Consider the following 10756-nt stretch of genomic DNA (forward strand, 5'->3'; position numbering starts at 1 on the left):
CAAAGGTTGACAGAAAATTGCTGGAATATTCCAAAGGTTGACGGAAAATTGCGGATCAACGGCTTCTCCCGCCTCGCCAGAGGAATAATTGGGGACCTGGAGGTTGCCCCACGTGTCCCAGCCCAGCTCATCTTTCTGGATTTGGTGGCTCGGTGTCACAATGAGAATGTGGGTATAAATCAGTGGGAATGAGGCAGGGAATGGGAAAGTTGGGATTTTGGGATTTACGGCATGGTCTGTGATGTCCACAGGGGTTTGGGATGATCCATATGGACACAGATCCAAACGAAACCATTCCTGTGGCTTTATTCCCAATTAAAAAGCCTCGTGATGAGCTCCATTCCCATCAGGTGGGCAGGAAAGTGGGATTTTCCCATGCTCCAGACCCTAAATTTGTTAAAAAATCCCATTTTTGGGGGGAAATTGGTTGGGACTTAATTAGGGAGAAAAATTGTGTTAATAAATCCAACATTTCATCCTGGAAATGCCTCTCCTGTAGGATCTGGGCTCTCTCCTGCCTTTCCTGTAGGACTGGGATTTTTTCCCTGCATTTCCCGTAGGATCAGGGCTCTTTTCCTGCTTTTTCCAGAGCCCCCAGCAGGCCTGGAGTGAGGATTTGATTCCCAACCGGAATCTGAGCAGCAGCAAATCAAGGATTAATCAGGTGCTATAAATATCAGCGTCCCTCTCCCATTCCCTTCCAGCAAACCTCAGGATCTGTGCATTCCCAAGAATCCCCTCAGATCCCTCCCTTTATCCACCTTTTCTCATTCCACGTTTTTCACAGCTCATCCAAATCACAGCCACAGGAAGAGAGGGGAATTTCAATTCCCAATTCCTGGGCACTGCGTGTTTAACAGGTGGATGAACTTCCGAGGATCCTCCAGGCGGATGAACTTCCTGAGGATATTCCAGAGCCCTCCATCATCCTGGAATTCCTGGTTTCCTGCATCCAGGAGCCCCCGGCGTGGCCATGGCAACTGGTTTTGCTTAAGTGCAGCTCGAGAGCGGAGTTAATTTTAGATGAAGTGAGGAGGGAGCTGCTGCAATCCTTGGATTTCTCCTCCCAGAATGATTCCCAGGAATTCCTGCACCACGGCAGCCGCCTAAACTTCATTATCCAGGGAATAATTCATTATCCGTGGAATTACAATGAGCTTTGGGTGGGGAGGGGCCTTAAAAGATCACGTTCCCACCCCAAATTATTTAATTCTGACTCATCTGTGGAGTTGATCCTGAGGAAAGGGAATTATCTGTTATTCCCTCAGTTCAGGAGGACATTTTGGGGCTGGAGGGTGTCCAGGGAAGGGAATGGAGCTGGGAAAGGGTCTGGAGAATCCTGAGGGAGCTGGGGAGGGGCTCAGCCTGGAGAAAAGGAGGCTCAGGGGGAATTTCTGGCTCCCAGCATTTCCCAATGTCTGAATTCCCAACATTTCCCAATGCCTGAATTCCCAACATTTCCCATTTCTCAGAGCCTGAATTCCCAACATTTCCCAGTTTTCAGTCACCAATCCCCGCAAAGGAGCCAAATTTCTCCTCCGTGAGCTCCTCCAACTCCGTTTTTTTCCATTAATATTTTGCTGATGGATTTCTTGGCTCCCGTGCTGGAGCCAAGAGCCAAATCCAAAGGAACTTTTGGAGGGAGCTTTCCAGAAAGTGCATCCAGAGCTGCCCATCCCCAGCAATCCCAGAGCCATCCCGCTGGGAAGGGGAAGGGAGGGAAGGAAAACGGAGCCAGAGCTCGGAGTTCATCCCAAAAAATCTCCTCCCGTGCATCTGCTGCAGGAGTCATTCCATCATTTATTTTTAAAATCCAAAGCTGCCCACAAGGAAATTTTCCAGGTCAAGTTTGTCCATGGAATTATTTTCTGGGAGGAGTTGTCTCCGTTCCAGCCGTGCCCCAACAAATCCGAGCCGGTGCTCGGGATAATTCCATGGGAATAATTCCATCCTGAATGGTTTGGGAGCATCTCCAAGGACTTTCCATGAGTCCTGAGCTTCCCAAAAACCTCAGGGTGCCGTTGGATGCATGGAGCTGTCTCTTCCCAAAGAACACTCTGCAGGATTTGCCCTCATTAATCCTCACCCTGTCATTAACCACAGCATTTAATTAATAAATTAGCATCTGGTTAGGCACGGACAGGATGCGGATCAGCAGGAATGAGTCTCCTGAGGCCGTGGATCTGCTGCAGTGTTGGGAATACTGGGCAAGGACAGGAAAATCCCATGGGAAGCGGCATGAGATGGATCTGGGATGGTTCCACTGTGGTCATCAGCCAGGATAATTCCTGGGTTCTGGAAAAGGAATCTTCACCAGGAGCTGAAGCGCCAGGACACAAGGAATATCTTCCCACTGCCAGAGGGAAGGGATAGATGGGATATTGGGAAAGAATTCCTGGCTGTGAGGGGCTGGGATGGAATTCCCTGAGGAGCTGTGGCTGCCCATGGATCCCTGGAATGTCCAAGGCCTGGTTGGATGGAGCTTGGAGCAGCTTGGGACAGTGGGAGGTGTTGGGGGAGGAATAGGATGAGTTTTTGGGATTCTTCCTGCCCAACCCATCCAGGGTTAATGCCATTCCAGCCGGGAAAGGAGCCTGGATGCATCCCAGTTCCAGCAGCAACATTCCCGTGCTTCCATCCCATTCCAGAGCTGTTCCTTCTTTCCTGAGACCTCAGGATGATCCCAGCCAGGATCCCAACCCTATCCTGGATTTGGGATTAGCAAACTGGGGATTTGGGATTTATCCCTCTCCCTGCTCCATTTACAGCTCATTTCCCTTTCACCTCCGGCTTTCCTGGGAATGCTCTGCCGGCGTTACAAAACCCAGGAATTATTATTCAAGGGAAGGAGTGGGAGAGAGGCTCGAGATGCGAAGCGCGGGAGCGATCCTTAATCATCCCCATCATTAGCTAATTGCCGGAGCCGAGTCCATTCCGAGGAGAACATGGAATGCTAAATTTAGACGGAGCATCGGGATCTATTCTGGGGGATTCGTGCTCTCCCCGCCGCGGGTTCTGCCTCCCGCTATTCCCGGGAATGTCAACACCAGGGACTGGAGGAGCAGCGCCAGCCTCGCCCCCCGTGGGCTCCCGGCAGGAGTTCCTGGGAATGCAGGAATGCGGCAGGGCCTGGGAAAGGGCTGGAAGGAGGATCCTGATGGATCCTGCACGTGGATTTTTGGGGGAAAACATGTTCCATACACGGTTCTGATGGTGTCGTGTCCAAAAGCACCTCGGGATGGGATGGGATCCATCGGATCGATGGGATGGGATCCATGGGATGGGATGGGATAGGATGGGATGGGATGGGATCCGTGGTATGGGATCCATGGGATGGGATGGGATGGGATGGGATGGGATGGGATGGGATGGGATGGGATGGGATGGGATGGGATGGCATCCATGGGATGGGATGGAATTCATGGGATGGGCAGGACAGAATCCTGCCCAGTGCTCCACTGGAGAGGAAAATATGGATCCATTTTCCTCCATTTCTGGGGTCCCAGCCTGCTAAAATTCCTTCTTGTCCTCATTCCCTGCTCCCCATTTTCAGAGCCGTTTTCTAGGTCCTCCTGGAGACTTTCAGATGGAGCTCCATCAGCAGGGCTGGGATTCTCCCACACCCATCCCAGATTCCCATTTTTTCTATCATTTTTTCCTATCATTTTTTCCTCCAAAGGGCAGCAAAGCCCTTTGGAGAGGAAAGGCCAAGGAAAGGGAAATAAGGGGGAATGAGCTGTAAATGGAGCAGGGAGAGGGATAAATCCCAAATCCCCTGTTTATATATCCCAAATCCAGGATGGGGGAGCAGGAAAGGCAGCAAAGCCCTTTGGAGAGGAGGTCAAAGCAGGATCTCCCACCTTGATCCCTGATTCCCATTTTTTTCCATCGGCAGGGCTGGGATCTCCCACACCCATCCCCGATTCCCATCTTCCTCCCAAAAATTTGCCTCTGTGGCCACGCCCCCTCCTCTCCCTGTTCCCCCACCTCAACCCACACATTCCCAATTTTTTGGGAGCCCGGCAGGAGCTGTGCCACCCCTTCCCCTCACACCTCCCATCCCTTTGGATGCTGCAATTCTCGGGAAAACTGACGGCATTGCGGGGGGGGAGGGGAAAAGTCAAAACTTAATAAGACATTAAGACAACAGATTCATTAAAAAGTCGTTAATCCCTGTCAGGAGCAGCTTTAATTAACAAATGCCAGGAACTGCGGCACTGCCACCGCTCCTGTGACCACCTGAGTGCCGCTAATTAAATGCCAGTTAAAATTCCCCGGAATCTGGCAGCGCGTTTTCTGCCCGCTGCCAAGATTTTCTCCGCAGCCTCCGAGTTCACCTCGTTTGTCATTGTCCTCCCCGTGCTGGAGCACGGGGGTTCTTGGAAAACATCCCCAGCTTTCTCCTCCCCTTCCCAAGAAAGGCTGTTTGCTTCTCCACGTGTGTTTTTTTGCCAAATTTCGGTTTCTTCCTGGATTTTTGGAGCTGTGGGAGTGTTGGCTGTGCTGTTTCCCGTGGAATATCATCCTCCTGGTGCTGGGATAAGGTTTAGCAGGAGATGTCCCTGCTCAGGGGCTCAATGACCTCCCTTCCAAACCATTCCATGATTTTGGGAAGATTTTCTTCATCCATGGCTCCTTCAGCATCCACAGCCGGGAAAAATCCTCATTTCTCCTCCTGCCTGTGGGTGACAGCTCTGGTGGGACCCTCATTCCCTGAGGATGCTCCTTGGCCTTCCCAAAAATCCCTTGGGGAGGAAATGGGGTACATCTGCCCCATTGGGAATGTTGGGATTCCCTTCCCTTCCCTTCCCTTCCCTTCCCTTCCCTTCCCTTCCCTTCCCTTCCCTTCCCTTCCCTTCCCTTCCCTTCCCTTCCCTTCCCTTCCCTTCCCTTCCCTTCCCTTCCCTTCCCTTCCCTTCCCTTCCCTTCCCTTCCCTTCCCTTCCCTTCCCTTCCCTTCCCTTCCCTTCCCTTCCCTTCCCTTCCCTTCCCTTCCCTTCCCTTCCCTTCCCTTCCCTTCCCTTCCCTTCCCTTCCCTTTTTCCCCCTTTTCCTCTTTCCTTCCTTTTTCCCTTTTCTGTTTTCCTTTCCCCCATTTTTCCCCTTTCCCCTTTTCCCCTCCCCTTTCCCCTCTTTTCCTCCTCTGAAAACATTCCCAGAATAACAATATTTTTTTTTCTTTCCCCATTTCCAGCCTCCTCCCCACTTCCCCGCCGACCTCTGTTGGCAAAATCAAACGGGATCGATTTTTCCACAGGGCTCCCGATTTCCCGGAGTCATTTTCCCTCGCCCTTTGATGTGACGATCCAAGGTGTCCCCTCAGCTGCACAAACTCCTCATCCATAAAATCCACGGCATTCCCACGCTGGGATTTACATAACGGGGACACTGGAGGCATCAAAAGGAATTGGAGATGAGGTTTAGGAGCAATTACAGATCCCGTGGAAAGGAGGGAGCGGGAAGGGTGGACGCGGCAAACACTGGGATGTTCCTGTCTCTCTCGGTGAATTTCTCCTCTTTTACCCCAAAACTCCAGCTCCAAACACCCCAAAGTGTCCCAGTTTTCCCTGGGAGGGGCATCAGATGTGCAGGGACACATCTGGAAGGAGCATCCTGGAAGAATTCCTGGAATGTCACCAACCCGGCACGGGGGGCTGAGCCCCAAAGAGGGGACAGGACACAGCGTGGCTCTTCCCGAGGGGATTTGCAGCTGGATACAGCTGGAAGTGCCTGGGATGCTCCAGTGCTCCAGGAAGGGAATGAGGTGATGTTTAATCCCAGAAATCAGAGGATCACTCCATCAAGCTCCTCTGGAATTTAGGAAATGAGCTTGGAAAGCGTTCCCAGCATCCAGTACCAGGGCCTGATCCAAATCCATCCACACACCCAAATTATTCCAAATAAAGCCTGGATTCCATGGGCCAGATCCCACAATGGAAATCCGGGGCAGATTTGGGATCACAGGATCCCTGAGAGGGAAAATTCCCCATAAACGATCCCAAACTCCCCATTTTTGCTGCTCCAGAGGTGGAGCTGAGCCCCAGAGCTGGAATTTTAGGGTTTCTCCTCTAGGATCAGAATTCCTGGACTCCCACACTCCTCTTCCTCACACCCCAACCCTCTCCCCACCCTCAAGGCTTTCCCTCAGCCTAAACAAACCCGGGGATAAATAATCCTGAGGATTTGGAGATGCTCAATCGCCATGGCAACCCTGCAGGCCTCCTCCTCCTCCTCTTCCTCCTCCTCCTCCTCCTTTTCCAGCCAGGAGCATTCCCAATCTCCCGCCACCTTTCTGGGAACTGGGACAAACTGGGAGCAAAACCTCGTCCTGCCCAGTCTGAGCCTCATCAGCCCCCCCAGGATGTGCCAAAGCTGTGGAAAAAACATTTCAGTGCCCCCCAAAAAAGCAGATCCCAGGATTTTCTCCCTTTTTTTTTTTTTGGAAATCCCAGTAATAAGCCATTCCCTGGTAAGCTGGGGCAGTGCCAGGATGGGAAGAGCAGAGCCAGGGAATGTGAGCGAGGAGAAATAAATAAATTTGGGGGTTTGTAAACACAGTTTTGGCCTGGTTTAGTTGGGATTTATCCCTGTCCAGCCTCCAGTGGGGGTTTGTGAGGAGCCAGAGGAGCCTGGAACTCCGGGATGGGTGAGAAGGGCTGGGAAAAGGAGAGGCAGGGAAGCTTCAAGAATGGGAATGGGTTGGACTGGAAGGGGCCTAAAATTCCAGTTTTAGGATTTCCAATGATCCCATTCCATGGGCAGGGACGTTTCCACCATCCCAGGTTTTTCCAGCCTGGCCTTGGACAATCCCAGGGATGGAGGCAGCTCTGAGAATTCCATCCCAGCCCCTCTCCAGGGAGGAATTCCTTCCCAAATCCCACGCGGGTTTGTGACACTCAGGTGTGTCCCCACAGCCAGGAGAGAGGGACGAGGTGGCTCCCGTTGCCATGGGAACGGTGGCACCGCCAGCGCGGGCTCTGCCACCCACCCGGCATGTCCCCAGGGGGAAAAATGTCCCTGAGCAGAGCCCCGGGGGAAGGGAGGGAAAACAGGGTGAGGGGTGAGGGGATCCCTGGGACGGTGACAACCCCGTGAGGGTGACAGTGACACCCCATTGTCCTCTGTGACAGTGACATCCCTGTGATGGTGAGAGTGACACCCTCATGATAGTGACACCCCCGTGATGGTGACAGTGACACCCCATTGTCCTCTGTGATGGTGACACCCGTGATGGTGACGGTGACACCCCAGTGATGGTGACAGTGACACCCCATTGTCCCCTGTGATGGTGACACCCGTGATGGTGACGGTGACACCCCCGTGAGGGTGACAGTGACACCCCATTGTCCTCTGTGACAGTGACATCCCCATGATGGTGACAGTGACACCCCATTGTCCTCTGTGACAGTGACACCCCCGTGATGGTGAGAGTGACACCCTCATGATAGTGACACCCCTGTGATGGTGACAGTGACACCCCTGTGATGGTGACGGTGACACCCCCGTGATGGTGACAGTGACACTCCATTGTCCCCTGTGACAGTGACATCCCCATGATGGTGAGAGTGACACCCTCATGATAGTGACACCCCCGTGATGGTGAGAGTGACACCCCATTGTCCTCTGTGACAGTGACACCCCCGTGATGGTGACAGTGACACCCCATTGTCCTCTGTGATGGTGACACCCCCGTGATGGTGACAGTGACACCCCATTGTCCTCTGTGACAGTGACACCCCCGTGATGGTGAGAGTGACACCCTCATGATAGTGACACCCCTGTGATGGTGACAGTGACACCCCTGTGATGGTGACGGTGACACCCCCGTGATGGTGACAGTGACACTCCATTGTCCCCTGTGACAGTGACATCCCCATGATGGTGAGAGTGACACCCTCATGATAGTGACACCCCCGCGATGGTGACAGTGACACCCCATTGTCCTCTGTGACAGTGACACCCCATTGTCCTCTGTGATGGTGACACCCGTGATGGTGACGGTGACACCCCCGTGATGGTGACAGCGACACCCCATTGTCCCCTGTGACAATGACATCCCCATGATGGTGACGGTGACACCCTCATGATAGTGACACCCCCGCGATGGTGACAGTGACACCCCATTGTCCTCTGTGACAGTGACATCCCATTGTCCCCCATGATGGTGACACCCCCATGATGGTGACAGTGACACCCCACTGTCCCCTGTAATGGTGACATCCCTATGATGGTGACAGTGACACCCCATGATGGTGACAGTGACACTCCTATGGTGGTAACAGTGACACCCAACTGTCCTCTGTGATGGTGACACCCCCATGATGGTGACATCCCATGGCCCCTGTGACAGTGACTCCCCACCGTCCATTAAAAAAATCCCCCACATTATCCATAAAAATCCCCAATTTATCCATTAAAAATCCCATGTCGTCCATTTAAAATTGCCCCCCGTTATCCATCAAAAATTCCCCTCCATTATCCATTAAAAACTCCCCATGTTGTCCATAAAAAAAAACCTCATTATCCATTAAAAAAATCCATGTTATCCATAAAAAAATGCCATGCTATCCATAAATACCCCCATGTTATCCATAAAAAAAAACCCTCATTATTCATAAAAAAACCCCATGTTATCCATTTAAAAAACCCCATGTTATCCATAAAACCCCCCATATTTTCCATTAAAAATCCCATGTTATCCATAAAAAACTCTCATTATCCATAAAAAGACCCCCCATGTTATCCATTAAAAAAAATCCCATGTTATCCATAAAAAAATGCCATGTTATCCATAAATACCCCCATGTTATCCATAAATAAAACTCCTCATTATTCATAAAAAAACCCATGTTATCCATTTAAAAAACACCATGTTATCCATAAAACCCCCCCTATTTTCCATAAAAAATCCCATGTTATCCATAAAAACCCCCATATTTTCCATAAAAAACCCCATGTTATCCATTAAAAACTCTCATTATCCATAAAAAGACCCCCCATGTTATCCATTAAAAAATCCCCATGTTATCCATGAAAAAAATCCCATGTTATCCATAACATGGATACCCCATCCTATCCATAAAAAAATCCCATGTTTTCCATCAAAAACCCCACGTTATCCATAAAAAATTCTCATTATCCATAAAAAATCCCTCCCCAAGGTTATCCATTAAAAAATCCCATGTTTTCCATAAAAAACCCATAAATGGGAGACCCTACCAGGTGTGTTCACCCTGGAATTTCCTCCCAAGGTGGGCCTGGAGATGTCTGAGAATGAGGAAAGGATAAATCCCAGCCCTGGCAGAGGGAGCCGCTCCCATCTGGGCTCTAATTCCAGTTTTTCCTGGTTTTTATGGGATCGGCCCTGATTTATGGGCAGCTTTAATGGCAGCCATAAAGCAGCCCCAAAATGCAGGGAATAAAGGGAGCGGAGGAACATTTCCCATTCCTGGATCGTGGAAATTCCAGAGGATTCCAGGATATTTCCATGGGGGAGGTGGGGATTTGGGGAGGCTGCTGTGATTTGGGATTGGGGTTCAAAAATGGGATTTGGGAAGGGGAAAAAAGGAGGGGAATTCTTGGGATGCGGGAAGAGAAAGGGACAGGATTTGGGAATTCATCTCCACCTTGGAAAAGGGGACAGGATCCCACTCCCACCCCTGCCACAAATTTATGGGAATTAAATTTGGGATGGGGGAGCCGAATTAAAAACAGGATTTGGGATGCCTGCAGGGTCCCTCCATCCATGGGGCTTCCCTGATCCAGAAGGGAATAAAAGGTGCTGGAGGCCTTTTGTTCATCCAGGTCTGGTGGAGCTGAGCTTGGCTGAGCCTGGCTTAACCCCCTAAACCCCGTGGTTCTCCAGGACAATTCCTCAGTGCGCTCCCCCAGGACCTCACCTCGCGTCCTAAGGGATAATAGAACGGGAATGTCACGACCCCACAAGCGTGAAAGGGAAAAACCCACTCCAGATTCCGAGATTTATTTTTTTTTCCTGGTTTTGAGGAACATTTTTAACCCTTTCCCAGGGAATATCCCCCAGGTGGAACCCGGAGCCGGCCGGGGGAGAAGCGCTGGCGCAGCAGGGAGGATAAATCAGAGCCATCTCGGCTGCAATCCCACGCAATTAAAACCTGGATCGGGATGTGCTCGGCAGCCTGAGGAGCGTCTCGGGAGCCTCGGGAATTACTCAGCCTCTGCAGCAGCGCGGCAGGAGCGGGGCGAGGCCGGATGGGGCACGGGCAGGGATCCGGGACACCTGGGAGCGGCTTCTCCATCGCTGGGAAAGCCTGGAGCGGCCAAAATCCGCCTGGAGCATTCGAAATCCACCTGGAAGGGCTTTGCCAGGAGCTCCACAGAGCCTTCCATAGGAATTTGGGAAATTTCAAAGGGAATTTCCCTGCCAGCCCCACAGCACAGGGGGCTGCAAACCAACCCCTGCTCCCGGGCATGGGCACAAAATCCACCTGGAAAGGCTTTCCCAGCCCTCCAAATCCACCTGGAAGGGCTTTTCCAGCCCTCCAAATCCACCTGGAAGGGCTTTTCCGGGAGTTCCACAGGGATTTGGGACATTCCAAGGGGCATTTCCCTGCCCGCCCCACAGCACCGGGGGCTGCAAACCAAACCAACCCCTGCTCCAGGTGCCCCCAGCCCTGGCAGCGTGAACGGGCACAAAATCCCCCTGGAAATGCTTTCCCAGCCCTCCAAATCCCACTGGAGGGGCTTTCCCAGCCCACCCGGAGCTCCTCAGCAGTTTCC

This window comes from Melospiza georgiana, chromosome 23 (genome assembly GCF_028018845.1).
Source record: "Melospiza georgiana isolate bMelGeo1 chromosome 23, bMelGeo1.pri, whole genome shotgun sequence".
Classification (NCBI taxonomy): domain Eukaryota; kingdom Metazoa; phylum Chordata; class Aves; order Passeriformes; family Passerellidae; genus Melospiza; species Melospiza georgiana.